Here is a 7276-nt window from a genome sequence, read left to right on the forward strand (position 1 = left end):
TTGTAGCTAATTAAACTAACCAAGTCGTTCCATTCTTGGTTTTCCTTAAGTTAATTCTTTCAACAAGTTTAGGATCAAGATAAATATGACTAGCTCTAGAAAAAATTAAAATTACAATGGGTTAGTTATTTATCTTAACTTAAACAATAGTCAAATGTTATTGATGGTTATCCTTCTTGTTTTCCAATGCTACATAGATCTTGGGCATGCTTCTACCCATTTCCCCCATCACATCAACTCCTAGAATGTGATGCGTAATGTTGATTTTGTCTCCTTTGTAAGGGTATTTGTTGTACATGTGATCTCCTCAACAACCTCAACACCTAATGGGATAAAATATTGGTCTATTACTTAATGAATCAACCCCCTTTGGTTTATTATGGGTTAGTTGAGTTTGATGATTTACCTAAGAACTTTTATTAAAAAATGAAGGTTTAAACACCTTCCTTTGCTCCACCTTGGCTCTTTTCTTGCCATCTCAAGTTTCTTGGAAGGTTGGTTTGTTTTTTTCCTACTTATAGAGATACTTTTCCTTCTTCATAGCTTCATCCAAATTGCTTAGTTCATTGAATTTTATCATTTCACATAAATGGTAGAAACCCACTCACAAATATTTGTATTCTTATCTTTCAATCCTTTATAAAATCAACATACCTAAATAATTAAATGAATTTATAGGATACTCTTCCATTTTCATGTTTCCTAACTTGAGTCAGAATAGCTATTGCATTTTCCCTTCATAGTAGTTCCAAGACAAGTATTTCATTTGGAAGTAATCTTTAAATTTCTGCTATGAGATATTTTTTCATGCAAGTATTTTACTTCTCTAAGATGGTTTGGCTAAAAGTTCACTCCCCCCTCCAAGTGGTAGATTACAATTCAGGCTCCAACAAGTGCAAAAGTTAAAATGAAGATGGAAAAATACCCAACAAAATGAAAATGGGACTTTATCCTTTCCTAGTGGCCTATAATTTATCACATCCTAATAGACATCAAGGGTTAGGGTTAGGGATTTTGCATGTTGTAACCCCAAATTAGTGTTATTTTTGTGGACCTTCTAAATTTTTTTGAAAGTACACACATGGATTTATCCACATGTATGAGTATGGGAAGATGACATGGCATCCACAGAGTCCCATGTTGGTCAACAAAATAGGTTAACCTGTCAGATAGATAAATTAGATGCACGAACTCTATTAGAGGTGATATTCACACAATTGGAAGAATAGAATAAAATTAAGTGACTATGATATAATACCACAACTTTTGACCCAAAAGTATAACTTAAACCCTCAATGCACCCCTAAAGGTCTTGCAACCCAAATCATCAATGTCGGTCTTGCTCATGAAATGGCCCTTACAAGCCAGTAGCTCTAATTTTTCCAACCAAAGTACCAAAATGAATCATTAAATATACAAATGGACTCTAATAAAATATAGTTTCAATTATGAGGAGTTGCTTAGAGTATAGAATCAATAAAAATACCTTTTCACTATAAGAACAAATGGAACTAGAAACCAAAAAAAGATCCATAAATAAAGTGAGGAACTAAATCCATAAGCTAGAGCTACAATTAAAGATGGAGCTATATAGCTAGGAACCAAATCCAATGCTATAACCAAGAGCTAGAGTTAATAAAAAACCTCTCATGGGAATGTGTGATCCCAAATGGAAATGAAAAAATAAATGGTTGTAATACTTAGTGCCCACATTGAATTCAATAATTAATGAGGTTTAGAAGAAGAAAAAATGGCAATGCAAGCATTAAAAAATTAAAATAATAGAAAATGAAACTAATAAATGAGAAAAAATGGGAGTGGTAAATGGATGGATAAGGATGTTTGGCCTTCCCATTAATCTCATCTCTACTTATACATCTTCTTTGAATTGGACTTATGAATTTTTTTTTTGCTAAGAGGTGAGGATGTATATGAAATTTGGTTATGTAAACTTTTGAATGGCTCGTGAACCTTTACTCTACATTACAACATGAAATTTCCTAAATAAGGTTTAAGTAACCATTTGAAGCTAGTTTTCCCATTTGTGTTTCCAAGGTAATATCTCTTTATGGATTATGAGTTTTTTTTATTGGCATATGATAGAATCATAACTAGAATTACACTTTAATGAATTCTTATGGACAATTCAGTTGTGATTAAATAACTGTCATTATAAATTTAGATATCTCTTACTCAAAAGTCATTATCAAATTAATATGAAATTATCTTTATTAAATTCAATCCTATCACAATGTAAACTCAACCTTAATAGAAAAATCACTCAAGAAATTTATTTAGTAGTGCAGACAAGGTCAATGAGCATGATTTTAAGGTTATCATCCCTGAGATAGTTTCTACTCTCATGATTTCATAAATAAACACCAATCTTGTTCTAGGAGGTGATTTTCCATTCAATGGGCCATACACTATGTTCAAACCATGCCAAGAAAATTGTTTTGACTCAATCTTAGCATCCAATGTGCAATCTCAGCATGCATAACCTCTTTCCATTTTAATAAATCTTTAGAAGTGATATTTGCATTATCTCATTAGCTAAAAATTCTAAGTCACGACTCTTACACCACAACCCTTTCATAAATAACTATCCATTGGAGTGTTTTATTTATGGAGAAAAGTGTTTGAGTTTATAATATTTTACAACTAAACATTATCGTGTATATCCCAAATTTAATGTTTTCCATCAACCTAAATTGAATAAGGACAATGCTCTTTTTATCCATTTATAAGTCTATCTTTTACAAACTATGAGTTAGCTCTACTTTGATTTTAAAATCCAAAAAAAATATACCAAGGCTTAGAGATTCAATGATTAAAGATTAAGAATGTATACTAATGAAGATGCTTATTTTAGCAAATTTAGAAATGCATTGAGTGCAAATTGTTATGTATTAATAAATCAAATTTGAAAGAAACTTTTTACTTCCCATAAATCTTAAGAAATTAATTCCTCTTTTGTTCCATATATTATCAAAAAAAAAATGTTACTTTTGAAATTTGAGAAAATTGTTACTTCAATTAAAAAGAAAAAATTAGAAAATTGTTGCTTCAATTATTAAAAAAGAAATTTGACACAAGTGGTTTCAAGTGTCCAAGCAATGTTAAGAATATTTCCATTTGTATTGCTCAATGCACCGATCCTGTTTATTTGGAAGGGAAAAACACTAAATTTTCACATTAACATCTATAGGCTAAGGACGCTGATTAATTCATCATACAAGTAACTTTTATATATATATATATATATATATAACTTTTATATATATTATTAAGTAATATTTATAACGTTATCATACACCTAATAACATTATTTCCATTTTAAATCATTTACATTAATAAATATTTTAAACATTTTAATAAAAAATATTATAAAAATTTTAAAAATATAATAAAATAATAAAAAATTAAAAATTAAAAATTAAATTAACGTGTCACCTCAATCTTAATTTTGTATCTATAATATAAAAAAACAACAGAGTACTCTCCAAAAGAAGCTACTACTTTAAAAATTAACTTAAAAACAAAAGTCTCAATATGATTTTGTCATAAAATCTATATATTGGTTACACCAAAAAATTGAAAAAATAATAAATTGAAAATAATAATTGTAAAAATAGTTGAAGAGGTTTTTGGAACATATCTCTAGTACAAATAAACAAGTTTAAAATGAAGTGAATAGCATTGATAAGTTTATAATAAGTCTTAAGAAAATTTAAACATTAAATAAAATAATATATATATATATATATATATATATATATATAGAAAGAAGATCGTGGCCAAGCCAGACACCACATTGGTGTATGAGACTCCCTTGGTTGTGGGATAAGGGACCTACTTTCGCGCAATGATTTGTTGGCTAAGTCTATCGAGGCATACATACTGGCCTCCCTCTAGTTTTGAACTTGTCACCTCTTAGTAGGAAACACATGCTTTTAATCATTAAGCCCACTCAAGCTATATATATTTAATATTTCTAATTAATTAAAAAAATTAAATTAAGAATAAATAAATTTGGTAAATAATTTTCTATTTATATTTAATAGTTTTTGTATAGATTTAAATATTTTTTTACTATGTTAAATTACAAATTTAATAATTATAATTATTAATTGAAACATTTTGGCTCCATTAAATTACAGAAAATAATATTTAATTAAACAAATAAAATTATTAATTATTAATTATTAAATGAGTTTAAATTCATCTTAATTTTAAATTTATGAAGTGCTAGATAAGTGCAAATGTTTCTTCAAATTTTGCACTTAAATGATGATGAAGATGATTAACATCTTTTTAGATCAATATGATATATTGCACCTTATAAAAGTAAGAGATAAATAGAGACTCTTTAAAAATTTATTTCTATGATATAAAAAAAAAAAGGAGAGAAGCATCTCTATATCACTAGAGTTTTGTTGACTTAACAAGTCAAGAAGGTTGGTAGTGTGCCAAATACTTCGGAAACCCCCTTAAAATTTGAAAAGTCATACTCTTTTGTCCCGAAGTGTTTTCGAAATAGACCAACACCTAGTTTCACCTTGAAGCTCATGGGAATTAGTTCTTCTTAACAGTCGAGAAGACATAAATATATTTTACTAGAAAGAATGGATTGATCACCTCCTCATAATACATTGACTTCCTTTTTACCTCTATCTCCTTATCTTCTACAACTTATGGTTAAATTTGGAAGTAATAGGTTTTTAATATTATCCCTATTCTCCTATTTTATCCCCTAAGAGTGGGTAGCTTAGAGTTAGAAACAGTTTTGGGGAACTTCTTGGGTTCCATGTTGCATAGCTTCACTTTTGGGGAACTTCTTAGGTTCCATGTTGTAGAGCTTCACTTTTGGGGAACTCCTTGGCTTCCATATTGTAAAGCTCCGTATACATCAAATACGTAAACATAGCGATACTTTCAATGGAGAAAAACTAACTTCAATTAAAAATATATAGTAAAGAGTATTTCCTTTAATCTTAAAGTTGTAACTTATAAATTGATTTTGATTATAACAAATATATTACATTATTAAAAAATTATGTTTTTTTATAAATTTACAGAAATTTAAATTTTTAATTACATAGTTTACATATTATAAAGTAGGATGATCATCAATTAATCAATTCTCATAAAAAAAATATATATTTATATTATTATTACATTATATATGAAAAAAATACATAGCTTGTAATTTATTATATTAAAATTTATCATGTTATTTGTGAAAACTAAATAGAAATAGAAAAGATCTTAGAGATTCAAGGATTAAAGAATGTATATTAATGGAGATGCTTCTTTTAGCAAATTTAGAAGTGCATTGAGTGCAAATTGTTATGTATTAATAAATCAAATTTGAAAGAAACTTTTTACTTTCTATAAATTTTAGGAAATTAATTCCTTTTTTTTCCATATATTATCAAAAAAATATTACTTCAATTATAACATAACTAAATTTGAAAAAATTGTTACTTCAAAAAAAATAAAAAATTGTTGCTTCAATTAAAAAAATTATTGCTTCAATTTAAAAATTAAAAATTAAAAATAAATAAATAAAGTGAGACAAATGGTTTCAAAGTGTCCGCAATGTTAAGAATATTTCCATTTGTATTGCTCAATAGCAATGTTACGAATATGTCGATTTGTATTGCTCAATGCACAACTTTAATGAACAGCGTGATCATGTTTATTTGGGAGGGAAGAACACTAAATTTTCACATTAACATCTATATGCTAAGGACGCTGACTAATTCATCATACAAGTAATTAATATATATATATATATATATATATATATATATATATATATATATATATTTATCATTAAGTCATATTTATAATATTATCATACACATAATAACATTATTTCTATTTTAAATAATTTAAATTAATAAATATTTTAAACATTTTAATAAAACATATTATAAAAATTTTAAAAATATAATAAAATAATTTAAAATAATAAAATAATAAAATAAATTAGGGTGTCACCTCAATCTTAATTTTGTATCTATAATATAATAAACAATATAGTACTCTCCAAAAGAAGTTAATACTTTCAAAATTAAAGTCTCTCTCTCTTTTCTAAAATAAAGTTCAAATATGACTTTGCCATAAAATTTATATATTGGTTACACAAATAAGTTGAAAAAATAATAATTGTCAAATAGTTGAAGAGGTCTTGGAACATATCCCTAGTATAAACAAACAAGTTTAAAATGAAGTGAATAGGATTGATGAGTTTATAATAAGTCTTGAAGAAAATTCAAAGATTAAATAAAATAAAATTATATATATATAAAAGATCATGGCTAAGTCAGACACCACATTGGTGTATAAGACTCTCTTGGTTGTGCGATAAGGGACCTACCTCCGCCCAGTGATTTGTTTGCTAAGTCTATAGAGGCATACATACTCACCCCCATTTAGTTTTAAACTTGTCACCTCTTAATAGGAAACACATGCTCTTAATCATTAGGTCTACTCAAACTATATATATTTAATATTTTTAATTAATTAAAAAATTAAATTAAGAATAAATAAATTTGTTAAATAACTTTCTATTTTTATTTAATAGTTTTGTATAGATTTAAATATTTTTTATTATGTTAAATTACTTCAAAACAAAGTTAATAATTATAATTATTAATTAAAACATTTTGACTCCATTAAATTACAAAAAATAAAATATAATTAAACAAATAAAAATATTAATTATTAAATGAGTTTAAATTCATCTTAATTTTAAATTTATGAAGTGCCAGATAAGTGCAAATGTTTCTTCAAATTTTGCACTAAAAAAATTCACTTAAAAAATTCTTTGGAAGTTAATATAAATGTAAGATGGTTGTTAATAAGAAAATATTATAAAAAATAATAATAAAATAGAATATAACTTTAAGTATATAAAATTATCATTTTATAATAAAAAATAAAAAAATATAATTTTATTTATAATAAAAAAATAAATAAAGTATGATTTTATAATTTGATTAATATTCAAAATTTCTTAATTTATAAAAACTATTAATATTATATTATTAAATGATGATGAAGATGATTAACATGCATTTAGATCAATATGATATATTGCACTTTATAAAAGTAAGAGATAAATTGAGACTCTTTAAAAATTTATTTCTATGATATAAAAAAGAAAAAAAAGGAGAGAAGCATCTCTATATCACTAGAGTTTTGTTGACTTAACAAGTCAAGAAGGTTGGTAGTGTGCCAAATATTTTGGAAACCCTCTTAGAATTGG

Source organism: Pinus tabuliformis, chromosome 3_1, assembly GCF_031772625.1.
Source record: "Pinus tabuliformis cultivar Carrire ecotype Pingquan chromosome 3_1, CPIR1, whole genome shotgun sequence".
Taxonomy (NCBI): domain Eukaryota; kingdom Viridiplantae; phylum Streptophyta; class Pinopsida; order Pinales; family Pinaceae; genus Pinus; species Pinus tabuliformis.